Consider the following 15639-nt stretch of genomic DNA (forward strand, 5'->3'; position numbering starts at 1 on the left):
CCTCCTCAGAATGGACCCCAAACTGGCTAACCTAGCTACTCGGGATCCCGGCATCCAGGCTGATGGCAAACTCTTCGGAGATTCGTTTATTAAGGACCTTAGCAGTTTTGTTTCCACCATCTCGTCTCTGGACAAGGCCCAACAATCATTGAAAAAGGTCTTCAACCAACGGGTTTTTGCCCAGGCCGGTAGAGGTAGGAGCCACTTTACCGGCCGCTCATACCGGAATCAAGGCTCAAGAGGCTATCCCAACTCCTTCGATTCCTATTCCCAAGAATTTAAACCCCACTTTTACCCCCAAAGATCAAGGGGTTTCCGCAATCATGGGCAACGCTTCTCCAGAATGTCCAATAACCAAGGTAAGCCAACTTTCTGGCCTTCCCGTGGGAGGTCGACTTTGTTTTTTCCTTCAAAAATGGAAGTCAATTACTTCAGACCCATGGGTTCTATCCACTATTCAGGGATATCACATCAAACTCCTTTATCCCCCTTGCCAGTCCTATCTCCCGCCTTTTCCAAAATTCTCTCTCGAAATGTCCTCTCTAATTTCCTTAGAAGTTCAATCCCTACTAAACAAAAATGCCATCCACACTTGCACCCCAGATCCTACCGGCTTCCTCAGCTCTATTTTCCTTGTCCACAAAAAGAACAAAAAACTAAGACCTGTAATCAACCTAAAAGCATTCAACCAATTTGTCGTCTATCGACACTTCAAGATGGAAACCATCATCCATCTCAGGGATATTTTACTCCAATTCGATTGGTTAGTCAGACTAGATTTGCAAGATGCATACCTGACAATTCCTATTCATCCTTCTCACAAAAAATATTTACAATTCCATTGGAATGCATAAACTTATCACTTTTCCTCCCTTCCTTTCGGTCTATCGTCGGCACCTTGGTGCTTCACAAAACTTTTGAAACCAGTAGTGGCCTACCTTTGATCTCTGGGCATCAGACTTATTATCTATCTCGACGATATCCTTATCATGCACCAGAGCAAATCTTCCCTTCTGTCCCATCTCCAGATAACATCCACTCTCCTCACAGATCTCGGTTTCCTTATAAATCGCGAAAAATCCGTGGTGATTCCTTCGCAACAAATAGAATTTCTGGACTTCCAGATGGATTCAGTATCGGCCTCTCTTCTCCTTCCTCGTTCCAGGGTCTCCGCAATCAAAAAGGAGCTAGTTCTGACACTTCAAAAAGACACTATTTCCCTCAGAGCTCTTGCAAGAGTCGTCGGCCTTCTCTCCTCTTCGATCCAGGCCATTTTTCCAGGACCACTTCACTACCGCGCCCTCCAGCGTCTCAAAATCCTTCATCTCCGTCGAGGTTTGGCCTTCTCCGACCTCGTGTCTCTAGATCAAGAATCTCAAATGGAGATTCAATGGTGGATATCCCATTTAGAGGCTTGGAACGGCAGATCCATCTTCCCCTCTGTGCCCGATCTTGTGTTAGAATCAGATGCAAGTCTCACGGGCTGGGGTGCCCGCTGTGGTTCGATATCGACTGGTGGTATATGGTCCGCAGAGGAGTCCAGATTGCACATAAATTGTTTAGAGCTTCTTGCAGGCTCCTTTGCAATCAGAAGCTTTACAAAAAACAGAGCACGATGCTCCATCCTACTCCGTATGGACAATATATCCACAGTTCGTTATATCAACCACCTAGGAGGCACCAGGTCCAGGCCCCTTGCGCTTCTGGCCAAGAGCCTCTGGGAATTTTGTCTGTCCCACAATTTTTCCCTTCTAGCCGAATATCTTCCAGGCTCCTTGAATTCCAATGCAGACTGGCATTCGCGCCATCTCACGGATTCCAGCTATTGGAAACTATACCGTTCAGTCTTTCTCCAAATCAAAAGAAAATGGGGTCCATTTCAGATAGATCTCTTTGCATCCAGACTCAACACTCAGCTTCCACACTTCTTCAGTTGGCATCCGGACCCTCTAGCCATCGCTACAGACGCTTTCCTCCAAGATTGGTCCAGGACCTTCAATTATGCCTTCCCTCCTTTCATTCGGATCAACAGAGTTTTGAATCAGGTCAGACGTCAAAAGGCGTCCCTTGTTCTGGTAGTTCCTTTCCTGGCAATCACAAGTCTGGTTTCCATCCCTCCTCGAGCTTACAGTGGATTTTCCAATCTTACTCCCGACGTTTCGTCCCTTCTCCTGGATCCATTCGGGCGTCCCCACAATCTCATTCTCAACAAATCTCTAACCCTGGGAGCTTGGAACATTTCCGGTCTTCCCAACAGTCCTTCTCTATTTCGTCAGAAGCTACGGAGTTCATCAATAACGCATGGGCTCCAGGCACAAGATGAGCCTACAGATCAGCTTGGTCTCTTTGGTCAGGCTGGTGTATGGGAAAACGTGCCAATCCCTTTTCAACAGATTTAAATTTAATTATCAATTTTCTAGCTGCCCATGCGGGTATGGGTAAATCGGACAATAAACCTTTATAGATCTGCTATATCTATGAATCACGCAAATATTGATGGCAATCCAATCGGAATCCATCCTTTAATTTGCCGGCTCCTAAAAGGTGTGAAACTATCGAGACCCCCATCCGCCAAATATTCCCATGACTAGTCTTAAATTTACTCCTCTCTTGGCCAGACAATTCAAGCCTCTCTCTTAAAATGCTTTCTGCCAAGCTTACTATGTTACTGTGTTTGATTTCTATCAAAAGGGTGTCGGATATTAGGTCTTTAGACGCGTCCGCCCATCAGTTTTTACCCTCAGGTGTTTTGTTCCATATTTCTAAACGCACCAAAACTAATTTACATTCTGTCTTCTATCCTTTCTTTCCTGACAAACTGAAACTGTGCGTGGGTCTTTGTTTAAAAGAATATGAAAAAAGAACTGGTAACCTGAGAACGTCCTCTTCCAATCAATTGTTGATTTCTTTTCGCAAACCACATAATCCAGTGACTTCTGCAACTTTGGCTCGTTGGGTTAAATGGATTATGTCCCTAGCGGGGATTGATACCTCTGTTTTCGAAGCCCATTCTTCCAGGGGAGCTATGGCCTCCAAAGCCTTCGCCCTGGGGTCCAGTTTAGAGGACATTCTCAGTTCAGCAGATTGGTCTAACGATAATGTTTTCAAAACATTCTATTGTAAACCTGTTAGAACTGCTTCTTCTTTGGTTATTGACAAGCTTTAAACTTGCATAATAGAGCCTCCGGTCTTGACATAAAATGTAGATTTTCCTAGTAATTTATGACGGAAAGTCTTAATTTAATTAAAGACACGGAGGCGAATATTATCCCACCGCAGTACCTTTATTAATATGTACTTTCTTTCTTCCTCCCAGCGACTCCTGCATTGCCTCCAGCTTCCGGATAACGCCGCTGGCTCCATCCTCTCCGTCTTCAAAAAGAAACCTCTGGATGAGACTTGGCAACTTCCTCGAGATCATCTTCCTCCTTCAACGACTTCTCGGTTCATCGCTGTGGTTCAAGACTTTTGTTCCGTTTCCTTGGCTTTGTCAATTGTTGGTCTTATTTACCCACTGTTTTATGACTCCATTTGACTAGCTCGTTCAGGAAAAGAGGGCTGCTTGCAGTCAAGGGTACACTCTATGGTTGATGGCCTCTTCTGATTGGCCTAGTTTAGTTCCTGTTTTTGCTCCCATTGGACAGCCTGTTGCTAATCCTATTGGGAGCTGTAGTTCTTGACTGCTGCTATTTAAAAATAAAGTAAGTAAAGAACGCATAATATTCGCCTCCGTGTCTTTAATAAAATTAAGACTTTCCGTCATAAATTACTAGGAAAATCTACATTTTACACCATAAATAAATCACACACTTGCTGGGGCCAATGTGGTGAAAGCAAGTAAACAACGCCAACTCACAGCATGACCTTCTACCTTCTATTACCTGAGTTATATTTCATACTGGCCTCATCGACATCTTCATTTATGCCTTGTGTGTGTGTTCCGTAAATGCTTAACCTGGTCCAAACATTCTAAGTGAGTCTGAGCCCACTTCTGACCCTATGATCTTATTTCCTAAGTTTAGTTTTATTATACTATAGCTCCCCACCATTTCTCAGAAGAAAATTGATATTCCTATATTTAATTATCATATCTGGTCTGCTCCTTTGCTGTGTGTCAATACTGTCATTGTTGTAGTCTGGTCTCAGTCTTCCTACAGGTATGATGTATGATGATGACCCAATAACTCTCTATTTTCTTTCAATCAAATTGACAGTGATGGATAACCCTTTGATTAATCCTGTAGTTGGAGTTTGCATAGTTGGGAGTGGCACTTTCTGTCAACTTTCTGTAGTAATTCATTGGCTGCAGCAGATTCTGGTCCGTCTTGGCTGTTTGCTATGGGTATAGGCTGGCACCCGTAGCCAGCGTCTCTCCTGACTCCCGACTCCCCGTACCCGACTCCTGGCTTCCAGTCTCGGACCGGACCAGATGCAGTTGGATGTAGGGGGAGCATCAGATGGGCCAGCCGGGTTGTCTGAGGCCATCTGAGGAGGGGGGCAAAAAGTGAAACGTCTCTCCTGACCGCGGTTGGACCATGGGAGAAGCTGCGGTTTGTTGATATTACTGAGGAGTGGATGACGTTCCACTCGGATTGCAGGAGGAGCTGCAGCTGGCCATCCTAGCCAATCGAGGAGGCAAGTGCAGGCAGGCTAGGCTTCTTCCCTGATCTCAGGAGGAGCTGTGGCCAGTTGAAGAGCCTGGTACAATGTGCTGAGGGGAGAACAGGGCCCGAACAATTGGAGAGTGTGCCCGCTCCCCCCCTATTGTGCACACCCGAAACAGAAAGTAGCAACTACGCAGAAGAAAGCAGGAGGAAAGGAGGATTCCCTGGGCCATTTTATGAGGTTCTAAGAGATGAGCTTTGTGTCATGTGCTTTGTACCGACCCAGCACTGTCATACATATTATTTTGCTTTACTCTTCTCTTTACTCTACCCTATCTTGTGGTAAAGTGACTTGCCCTCTCGGATTCTAGTAGAAACAGAACACCTGTAGAGTTACCAGCAGTGTACTGGAGAGTTACGGATTACGGATATTCCAATGTTACTGCTACTGTGCTCATACCTGCCACCTGTCTGCCACTGGTACTTTCATGTCTTTGTGTCCTTTGAGCCCCTCTATGGCTGCATTACATCCCTGACTCCTGACCCTGAGCTTCGATATCCTGGTAGAAGCTAAAGGTGCTGTGGAAACATGTAAGTTGTGGGGTAGTAAGTGCAGTGGTTGAAAGTATCAAGTAGTGTTGGGGCAGAGTATTAGAGACTGAAGTTGGAATTCTGGTCATGGAGTATTATTGGTGGATAAGTAACATGGGGTTTGGGGGCGGCGGTAGCAGCATTTAGAAATTGAAGGCTGAAGGAAAGTTCCTTAAGCCATATAGCTCGATTGTCTCCAGGGAAAATAAAAATATAATATGCCCTCGAACAAAATGCAGACACAGGGGTCGTGTGGCCTGAAGAAGGGTCTAAAAGATATTGCTAGGAAAAAGGGAGTCCCTAAGGAGTGTCATCACTTTGAAGACACTGATATCAGTCTTGAAGGAGGAGATATGTTCCCTTCTCTGCGACATGAAAAAGCCTCAATAGACATCAGGGAAGAAACTTCTGTAACGTCATTGGGGGTATCAATTAAAGAATTTGTGGGGAAGTGTTGGACTTTTTGTTTCTAAGCGCTATTTTTTTGTTTAATCTTTAGAAGTTCATAACTTGACTTGTGTAAGTCGGATTATTGTTGTTTTGGTCTTGTTTTGTTTAGATACATATTTCCTATTCTTCTAAACTGGTGTTGTGTCATTTTGAAATGTTTCATTAAGTTACTGTGTGTGTTGGTACAAATACTTTACACCTAGCACTCTGAAGTTAAGCCAACTGCTCTGCCAAGCTACCAAGGGGGTAAGAAGAGGTTAGTTAAGGGTGATTCTCTTTTACCGTGACTAGAGTGAGGGTCCTTGTTTGAACAGGGGGTAACCTGACTGTCAACCAAAGACCCAGTTTCTAACATTGGTGATCAGCGGTTGCGATTTGTACTTGTATTTGTACTTGACATATAGTGATTAAGTGTACACTACTATTTTGAGTGCAGACCACTACGTGACCACATACTACTTGTATGGTGATCTTTTGCTTTTTCTCTTAAGGACTCCTTTTTGTTCTACTTCCATGATTTTGCTGATCCCTTGACTGATTCTTTTTACTTCATTGGGAACTTATTTTCTGCCTTTGGAACTTTGCACTTGTGACCATCATGTCCCAATCTGGAGATGCAACAGCTGGAGCTGTGTTTGAAATGGAGAAACTGTGGGAGTACTCAGTTGCTCAATTAAAACAGTTCCTTAAAGATCTTGACTGTCCCATTAAGAGCTCCACCAGGGAGGGGGGCTGCAAAAGGCACAGAGGGCCTGGGTGACAGTCAAGGAGGCTGGAGGGCACACAGAGGAGGAGAATGTGGGTGGGGAAGTGCAGAGGATACACAGTGGTGTAGTGGAGGTACCTGTTACGCCTGGGGGGAGGGTGCCCAGCAGGGGTAGCAGGGTGTCATCCAAGGGTCTGACTCCTGAAGAGTTACAGGACAGACAGGCAGAGAGGGCTCGCCGGTTGAAGTTCAAGAAGTTGAGGATGCAAAGGGAGAAGGAGTTGGAAGAAAGGAGGAGGGACTTAGAGATCAAAAAGAGGATTTGGGCTTATGAGCTCAAAATGAAGGAGCTGGAAGTCATGAGGGCTGAGTCCAGCTGGAATGGTGACAGCAACAATTTTATATCCAGTGCTGCTGAAGAAGTGCACATGCCCAGAGATGTGGTGCCCTTCTTGAAGGAGGGAGTTAACACACACCAGGAGGTTCAGGGGTATGAGATAGCTCCAGTGGTGCACAGGGTCACTGAGGTGGATTGGGGAACTGGCATAGGGAGTCATATTCCTAGTGATGGGAGGGACACTCTACTGGCTCTAGGTGAGAGTGACAGGGAGAGGGGTTCCCCCCAAGTAGAAGTCCTGGTTATGGAGTGGGAAGACATCCCAGAAGAGTGTGGGTTGTGTCAGGGACAGTCAGGTACTGTTTCACCAGTCTCAGGAGGGTGATGTGGGGTGCTTTTTCAAAGCAGAGTAACTGGATGGTTGGGTGAAGGGTAGTTTGGTTAATTCACGTAAGGGGCTGTGTGATGTAATTGCTGGAGAGCATATATCTAGTCCTTATTTTCCAGAGCTAGGCCAACACCATGTGGAGTGTGAGTTCTCTGACCCCAGGGAACTTACACTGAAGGCAGACCTCTGGGTGAGTACCAGAGAGTCTGAAGAGGCATTTGGGGGTGCTCTTGAAGGGAGTGGTCTAGGCATTTCCCAACCAGATGAGATAGGGAAGGATTGTAGTGTCCCAGGTAGGTCCCAGTGTAGTGCGATGGGTGAGGGACCCCATGTCCAGTCTCAGAGGAGAGGGAATGGGGATGGGCTGAGGCCCAAGGTGCCCGAGATCCAGTCCCAGGTCCTGGAGGGTTCCATGAGGGAACACCAGGAGGGGAACCTAGCCTGTACCATAGGGCCATCTGTTGAGGGAGACCCCACAGTGTCAGGAGAACTTGGGGGGGCGGTTGTAGCCAGCGTCCCACCAGTTCTGGTGTCTGGCAGTACCACTCCTAGTGAGGGGGTGCAGAAGTCCAGACAGAGGGTCGAGAGGGGGTTGCGGACCCCAGTGGAGAACCTGGAGGGTCAGGAGTCACCTCTGAGAGCAGAGCCCCCCAGGAATTACCTTGGTGAGACCATTTCTGGGTTGGGGGGAATCCCGACTCTGCCAGATGGGCAGGGGTCAGGAGACCTGCGTCAGCCAGACTCTTGTGTGACCCTTGGGGACAGTGTGTCCCCTGGGGGGTTAAGTGTGTCCCCCTGGAAGTCCTGGTGTGCCAGGCAATGGTTCAACCGCAGAGTGGTGACTCTGGGTTGAATGATCAGGTTCAGGGGGTATGCCCCCCAGGAAGTACTGGGTTGCCAGGCAGTGGTCCAGTCTGAGGGTACAGACCCTGGACTGGAAGACCAGGTTCAGGGTGTCCCTCCTGGCCTGGAGGAAGGGGCTACTGCTAAAAGTGCCCCTACCATGTTGTCTTCTGGGGAGAGCACTCCTAGCTGGGGGGTGCAGGACCCCAGAAGGGAAGGCAGGGGGATGGAAGCCTCAGCCCTGGTCCAACCTGAAGGTACAGACCCCAGGTTGGAGGACCAGTTGCAGGTTAACATCCCTGCACTGGTGGGAGAATTGTGCAGGACTGCTTTTACAAGCACCTTGACAATTGTTGACTCTAGGGGTGCCGCTCCTGAAGGGAGGGTGCAAAGCCCCAGAGGGGAGGACCAGGGTCAGGTTGTCATCCCTGACCTGGTGGAAGAGAGAGTGGTCAAAGGGTGCCAGGCACCTGGGGCTACCACCCACCACTCTCCACAGTCACAGTGGTTGGCAAGGCCTGAGGTCGGGCTCTCATCTCTGACAGTTGTCAGGGGTCCCTGTGGCTTGCTGTCCTGGTGGACAGAGTTACCCCTGGGGGGGGGACGAGAGTCACACCCCGGGAGTGGAGTGGGCAACACCACTGTGTTGGCCCTGGTGGTACTATCTGCCCATTGCGATACATCTGTGAGCAAAGTAAAGTTAGGCGCTACACAGACGGTGTCTGCAGATGTGGAGAAGGGTTACCCATGGGTTAGCTTAGTGGGCCCTGAGAGTATGGACAGAGGGATCCAACTGGAGTCAGGAAGGCGTAGAACTGGAACATGCCCCTTCTGTTGTGGGCCTGGGTCCTTGTTCTATCGCCCCAATCAGGGAAGTACATCAAGGTATTGATCGTTCTCCCCTGGTTTTAGGCTGGTAGGGGGTCGTGTTGGACTTTTTTTGCTTATGCAGGGTCATCCCCAATCTTTTTGCCTCCTGCCTCCTATTTTTTCTGACCTGTTGCTGTTGGCTTTTGAACTTTGAGCACTTTACCACTGCTAACCAGTGGTAAAGTGCATATGCTCTCTGTGTAAATTGTATGGTTGAATGGTTTATCCATGATTGGCATATTTGATTTACTAGTAAGTCCCTAGTAAGGTGCCCTAGAGTTGTCAGGGCCTGTAAATCAAATGATACTAGTGGGCCTGCAGCACTGGTTGTGCCACCCACATAAGTAGCTCTGTAATCATGTCTCAGACCTGTCACTGCAGTGTCTGTGTGTAAAGTTTTAACTGTAAATTCGACTTGGCAAGTGTACCCACTTGCTAGGCCTAAACCTTCCTTTTTCTTACATGTCAGACACCCCTAAGGTAGGCCCTAGGTAGCCCCAAGGGCAGGGTGCAGTGTATGGCTAAGATAGGACATATAGTAATGTGGTTTACATGTCCTGACAGTGAAATATTGCTAAATTTGTTTTTCACTGTTGCAAAGCCTGTCCCTCTCACAGGTTAACATGGGGGCTACCTTTAAATCTGATTAAAGTGTAGATTCCCTTTGGGAGCAGATGGAAATGTGGAGTTTGGGGTCACTGAGCTCACAATTTAAAAATACATCTTTTGGTAAAGTTGATTTTAAGATTGTGTGTTTGAAAATGCCACTTTTAGAAAGTGGGCATTTTCTTGCTCATACCATTTCTGTGACTTTGCCTGTTTATGGATTCCCTGTCTGGGTCAGTTTGACAGTTGGGATGGCTGTACCTCACACTAGACAGTGACACAAAGGGAGCTGGGGTGTAGCCTGCATATCCTGATGAGCCATCTGTGCTAGAAGGGAGGGGAGGAGTGGTCACTCACACCTGAGAGGGCTGTGCCTGCCCTCACACAATGCAGTCTCCAACCCCCTGGTGAGTGTCTGGGGCCTGGCCTGGGAAAGGCAGGATTTCACATTCAAAAGAGACTTTACTTTGAAGTAGGCCTACTTCAAAGGAGAAATTGGGTATAAGAAGGGCACCCAAAACCACAGACTTTAGATCACTTCCGGACATCAAGAGGAACCTCTGCCTGGAGAAGAGCTGAAGAGCTGAGGAGAAGTGCTGCCCTGCCTGTGACTGTGCTTTGTGGAGCTATCCTGCAGTTGCTGCTTCTGCCAGAGTAAGAGGGCAAAAACTGGACTTTGTGTGCCTTCCATCTTGTGAAGAAATCTAAGCGCTTGATTTAGAGCTTGCCTCCTATTGTTTGAAGTCTCAGGGACAGCAAAGACTTCTCTCTGCCAGCACCTGGAGTCTCTGGCAAGTGGTGCCCTATTCAGTCCCTAGGCCCTTGAAAGGAAAGCTGGTGGAAATCCAAGGAAATCGACTTCGGACGACTTCGGACCGCCGCCGCTGCTGAATCTGGTGACGCCGCCTGCAACCATCTCCTGATCTTCGCTGGAACGCGATGACCTTTGCAGGCCCGACGTCGCTGCAGCCCCGCTGAAGTCAGCGACTCCGTGGAAGTCGCCGCACCACGTCGTGACCGACGCCGCTCGAAGTGCGCGGATTCAGCGTTTCGCACAGACTCCGCGATCCCCGACTTCATGCATTGACTTGTTTTCACTCTTCACCAAAGGTACTGTACTTGGGGGTCTACGCGACTCCGTGTCTGGCGCCGCTGGTGTTGGCTTGTTGGGAATGACTCTGTCAGAACGCCCTGTTAATAACTCATCAAAGCATTTTTTGTTAATAAGCGCTATTTTTGAGTTTAATGCTTAGCAATTCATAACTTGACTTGTGTATGTCGGATATTTGTCACTTTGGTCTTGTTTTGTTTAGATAAATATTTCCTATTTTTCTAAACTGTTGTGTCATTTTGTAGTGTTTTTATTAAGTTACTTTGTGTGTTGGTACAAATACTTTACACCTAGCACTCTGAAGTTAAGCCTACTGCTCTGCCAAGCTACCAAGGGGGTAAGCAGGGGTTAGCTAAGGGTGATTCTCTTTTACCCTGACTAGAGTGAGGGTCCTTGCTTGAACAGGGGGTTACCTGACTGTCAACCAAAGACGCCATTTCTAACAGGAAGTATTTAAGAAAAATGCTGATGCTAATGATACTGAAAGGAAAAAATTGGTCAGAGATACGATGAACGGTTTGTAGCAACTGATTCCATCTTGTTGGACTCCCTACAGTGTGAGAATCTACTCTTAGGTGGAGAGAGCAATAAGAATGTAGGGCGGCTCTTACCGGAGCTTAGGTTATCCTCATCACCTTACTTCTCCCCCCATGGTAAAAAATCACATAATGGATGAAAGACCCCTGTTTTATACAGCATTAGAGAAGGAGGGATTAGAAGGGGAAGGTAGAGGTGCATGTGGATTGAATACTTCCTCTCCCATTGATAGGCAATCTGTTCTAGGCTTAGATAATACAGCAATTCCAGCAGCACCCTTATTAAAAGTAATGTTCTTAATGCAGAACACCTTACAGGCTATTTTAGAGGTATTTACGGTGAATAACAATCTAGGTAAATCACATAAAAAACAGCTACAGTGGATTATGGAAGAATTAAAACAAATAAACAGCTTTATGCCGGTACTGGGGCAACCAGTGCCATAGAAAAGGGACCAGGAGGTGGGTGTGTTTGTAGAAAGTTGTTAAGGAAAGCCCATAGATAAGACGAAGATAAAGGTCCGACATTGGAGTATATCTCTAAACAGCCTATGTTGGTGATAAAAAGAGGCCGAGGTTGGGGAGTAAGAGGTTATATGCCCTACCTCAATATATTAAGAAATAAACAGAGGAATAGTAAAAGGTAAAAGCCCATGAAGAGAGAGGGGAGGATAGATCAGTATGAAAAATTAGGAACAGCCCCGTGACAGAGGCGCAAGTGGGCATCCCCAAGAAAAGGAGTGCGACTCAAATTGGACCCAGAGTAGTAGACATGGAAGATACACAGTTAATAAAGATGGATAGGTATTCCCAAAGAATCATAAGGAAGGAAAGTAAGGGAAATAAGCAAGTTACTGACATTAAAAGAAAGGTAATTAGTGGAAAATATAGGACGGAAGAAAGATTAGAATGACAGGAGAAAGGAGGCCCTTTACTGACATCTAGTGGTCACAGAAATACAAGGAAGATAGAGGGTTACAATGGAAGTGTGGGTATGCCTGGAACCCTGGGGAAGGGAGATTGGGAGGAAGAGATGGAGGAAGCTTAAGCCCTTGAATCACTTGTGCCTATTAGAAGTTATGGGCAAATGCCCCAGCCCATGTGGGATTGGTTCAAAGGCCATAAGGCAAATAGGATTTAAAACAAACCTTGTAGGGAACGAGGTGACAAAGGCCCTTATTGTATTTAGACATTTGGGGGCATGTTTATACTCTGCTTGTGCCGGATTTGCATATTTTTTTGTACGCACATTCGGCGCAAACCTAACACCATATTTATACTTTGACGTTAGACCCCACTAACTTCAAAATATCCCAGTGTGCGTCATTTTCTGGGTGCGTGAAACAGCCTTGTATTAATGACATGCAAGGTAGGCGTTTCCATCCACAAAATGATTTAAACACCCGTGCACCATATTTATCCAACCGCCCAAAAATCCTGCATGGCTCGGTGGCAGAGTCGAAAAATGGCACACATCCCGATTTGCATAAAAAATTAACGCCTGGGTCAGGGTAGGCGTTAAAATGGGGCAAACACACCACTACTTAAGGAAAACCCACAGAAGCAACATCAGAGCTTCAAAAGGAAGACATGGAGGTGCTATTCTTCCAGCATGCACGAAGTCGCAGAGCACAGGACCAACATCAGCAGCTTCCACCACACCAGCAGGGACCCCAAAGGCAACGCAGAAGTCAGGAGAGGATTTTCCAGACCAGGACAACCCTTCAGGGCCTCAGGGAACATGACATCATCCAGAGGTACAGACTAAACTGGCAAGCCATACAGCAGCTGCTGCGCCACATTGAGCCACAGTTGGCACCCAGCTAGCAGACACTCCACACCATTCCACCAGAGACCAAGCTGCCAGCTGTCCTCCACATGATGGCAAGTGGCTCGTTTCAAACCACTGGTGCCCTGGTTGCCGGGATCTCACAGGCCTCATTCTCTGCCTTCCTACCCAAGGTACTGGATGCCATCATCTCCCTCACACCCCGCCACATCAGCTTCCCCAACACACAGTTGATACAGCAGGAGACCAAACAGGGCTTCTACCAAATCAATTGCTTTCCACACATACTTGGTGCTATTGACTGCATACATGTACCGATTGTGCCACCTGCTGCAACCGAGCATCTTTACCGCAACAGGAAGCACACACACTCCATCAATGTGCAGGCCATTGTCCATCACCGGGGATGGATCACCAACATCGTGACAAAGTATCCTGGGAGTGTGAATGATTCATTCATCTTCTGCCACTGCACCATCAATCAACACTTCCAGGATGGACGATATGGAAATGGCCTACTTGTTGGTAAGTACAGAAACCTAGTTATATACACACATTGCACAGCAACCCTGTAGGAAACACAACACATACACCACTACATTGACACGTGACCAGGAAGACACTGAGGTTGTGACACTGCTAGTCATGTTTGATATCCTGACCCAATGGGATACACACCTATTGACAAATGACAGATGCAAATAACAACAGATGACACTCTATAGCCATAAGGGACCAATTTAAAACCACATAGTGACAATGACATGGCCTTAACTGGCAGTACAACTTGGAACATGAATCTTACAATATCACATCAATAACACTCAATCACACACCCTTCCAAGCAATACGTACTGTGTAAGGGGTGTGTAATGTGTTTCACTGCAGGTCAAACACCATAAGACACATAGCATGATGACGCTGACTCTAATGAAGGTGACATGGAATAATTGAGGCAGTACCAACATCTCACATCACTCCTGGGGTGACATTGCCCACTACCAATAAGAAAGAGGACTGTGCTAAGAACACATATTGATGTGACATTATTGCAAAGTGAACATTGTTTCACATACAGATTGAGACAATTACACATATACACAACAGATGTACAGGCATATGGACCGACTGACAGTTAAACCTCCACCCCCACAACCAAGTTAGCCAGCTTACCTGGAGCAGGTTCAGTTGTGCAGGTACAACTCGGTGAGGGCACAAAATATAGGTTTGCATAGAACTTGTCACACATGTGATATTTGTGCATTGTCAATTGAGAACACTTCAGTACTGCCAACTTATGGAGATGTGTTGTAGATTGTCACCTAGCCAAATCAAAGGGCGTCACTGTTGTTTTTCACATGCTATTACATATGTTGAATTGGATGGGATGTTCAGGCCACATAGTACAACTGTGTTACCTCCACAGTGGAATCAATTCTGTATGTGGAAGAATCATGTCACCTCCAGTGAAGGCACATGGACAGTTCTTTCACATGACATAATGAATGGGAGATACACAATGAACTACAAGTTTACAAATATACCGCTGATATCCGGTCAATCAGCCAAACAGCAGTTTAGATAAATAAACAACCCAATGCTAATAGAACATCCTAGAAGAATAGGATCCCACACAATAACACAAACACAGATGAGTCACAAACAACACAAGATAACAACTACCATGCAAAGTGATAATCAAGGTGCAAGCAACATCCAAATATTTACACTCATTTTCTCTTTCAGCTGATCAGGTGTATGGGATCCAGCCAAGGATCATGACCCCATTTGCAAACCCAAGCACTGCAGAAGAGCGTGGCTATAATGAGGCACATCGGAGGACACGCACCATAGTAAAGAGGGCTTTTGGCATCCTGATGTCAAGATTCAGGTGCCTTAACATCACCGGAGGCAGCCTCTTCTATTCACCTGAAATGGTCTGCAAAATCATTTTGACCTGTGCCATCTATACAACATTTGTGTAGGGAGGAACATTCCCCTCCATGAACCAGACCCACAAATGCCTGAATGGCAGGAAGAGGAGGATGCTGTTCATCAACATGAGGGGGACCATCCAAACACTGCAGCAGGATTGCGTCGGAGACAACACATTGTACAAAACTTCTTTTAACTCTAGTCACCATCACCACTTTCTTACCATATGTCATTAAACACCTCACTTCATCACTCAATCATGGTCTGGGTAATTATTTATGCATCACATGATCCCTAGGAATCATAATCAGAGTTTAGAATTATGGAGCATTGCAGAAATACAGATTAGGATACTGAAAAACCCCCATCACATTTGATGGGTATGAATGTACACCCAACATCACACACAGTGGAAATGACACATGTCCTGTCTATTTCACATGTGAAGGGCAAAATCAGAGGACCACAGATATGAGACACATCCATGTTGCCAACATGGGCCATTGCAGCACATGACACAATCAATCAATCAATCAAGTAATTTTTTAAGCGCACTACCCACCTGGTAGGGTCTCAAGGTGCTGGATGGGGGTAGTGGGCGGTTACTCCTCGAAAAGCCGTGTTTTTAGGTGCTTTCTGAATGTTCGTAGGTCTTGGGTCTTGCGTAGGTTGGTGGGGAGGGAGTTCCAGGTCTTGGCGGTGAGGTGGGAGAAAGATCTGCTGTCGGAGGTGGTGAGTTCGATGCAGGGGACTGTGACGAGGGCAAGGTCGGCGGAGCGGAGCTGGCGAGTAGGTATGTGGAAGTTTACTCGTTCGTTGAGGTAGGACGGTCCGGTGTCGTGAAGGCCCTTGTGAGTGTGGACGAGGACTTTG

Source organism: Pleurodeles waltl, chromosome 10, assembly GCF_031143425.1.
Source record: "Pleurodeles waltl isolate 20211129_DDA chromosome 10, aPleWal1.hap1.20221129, whole genome shotgun sequence".
NCBI lineage: Eukaryota > Metazoa > Chordata > Amphibia > Caudata > Salamandridae > Pleurodeles > Pleurodeles waltl.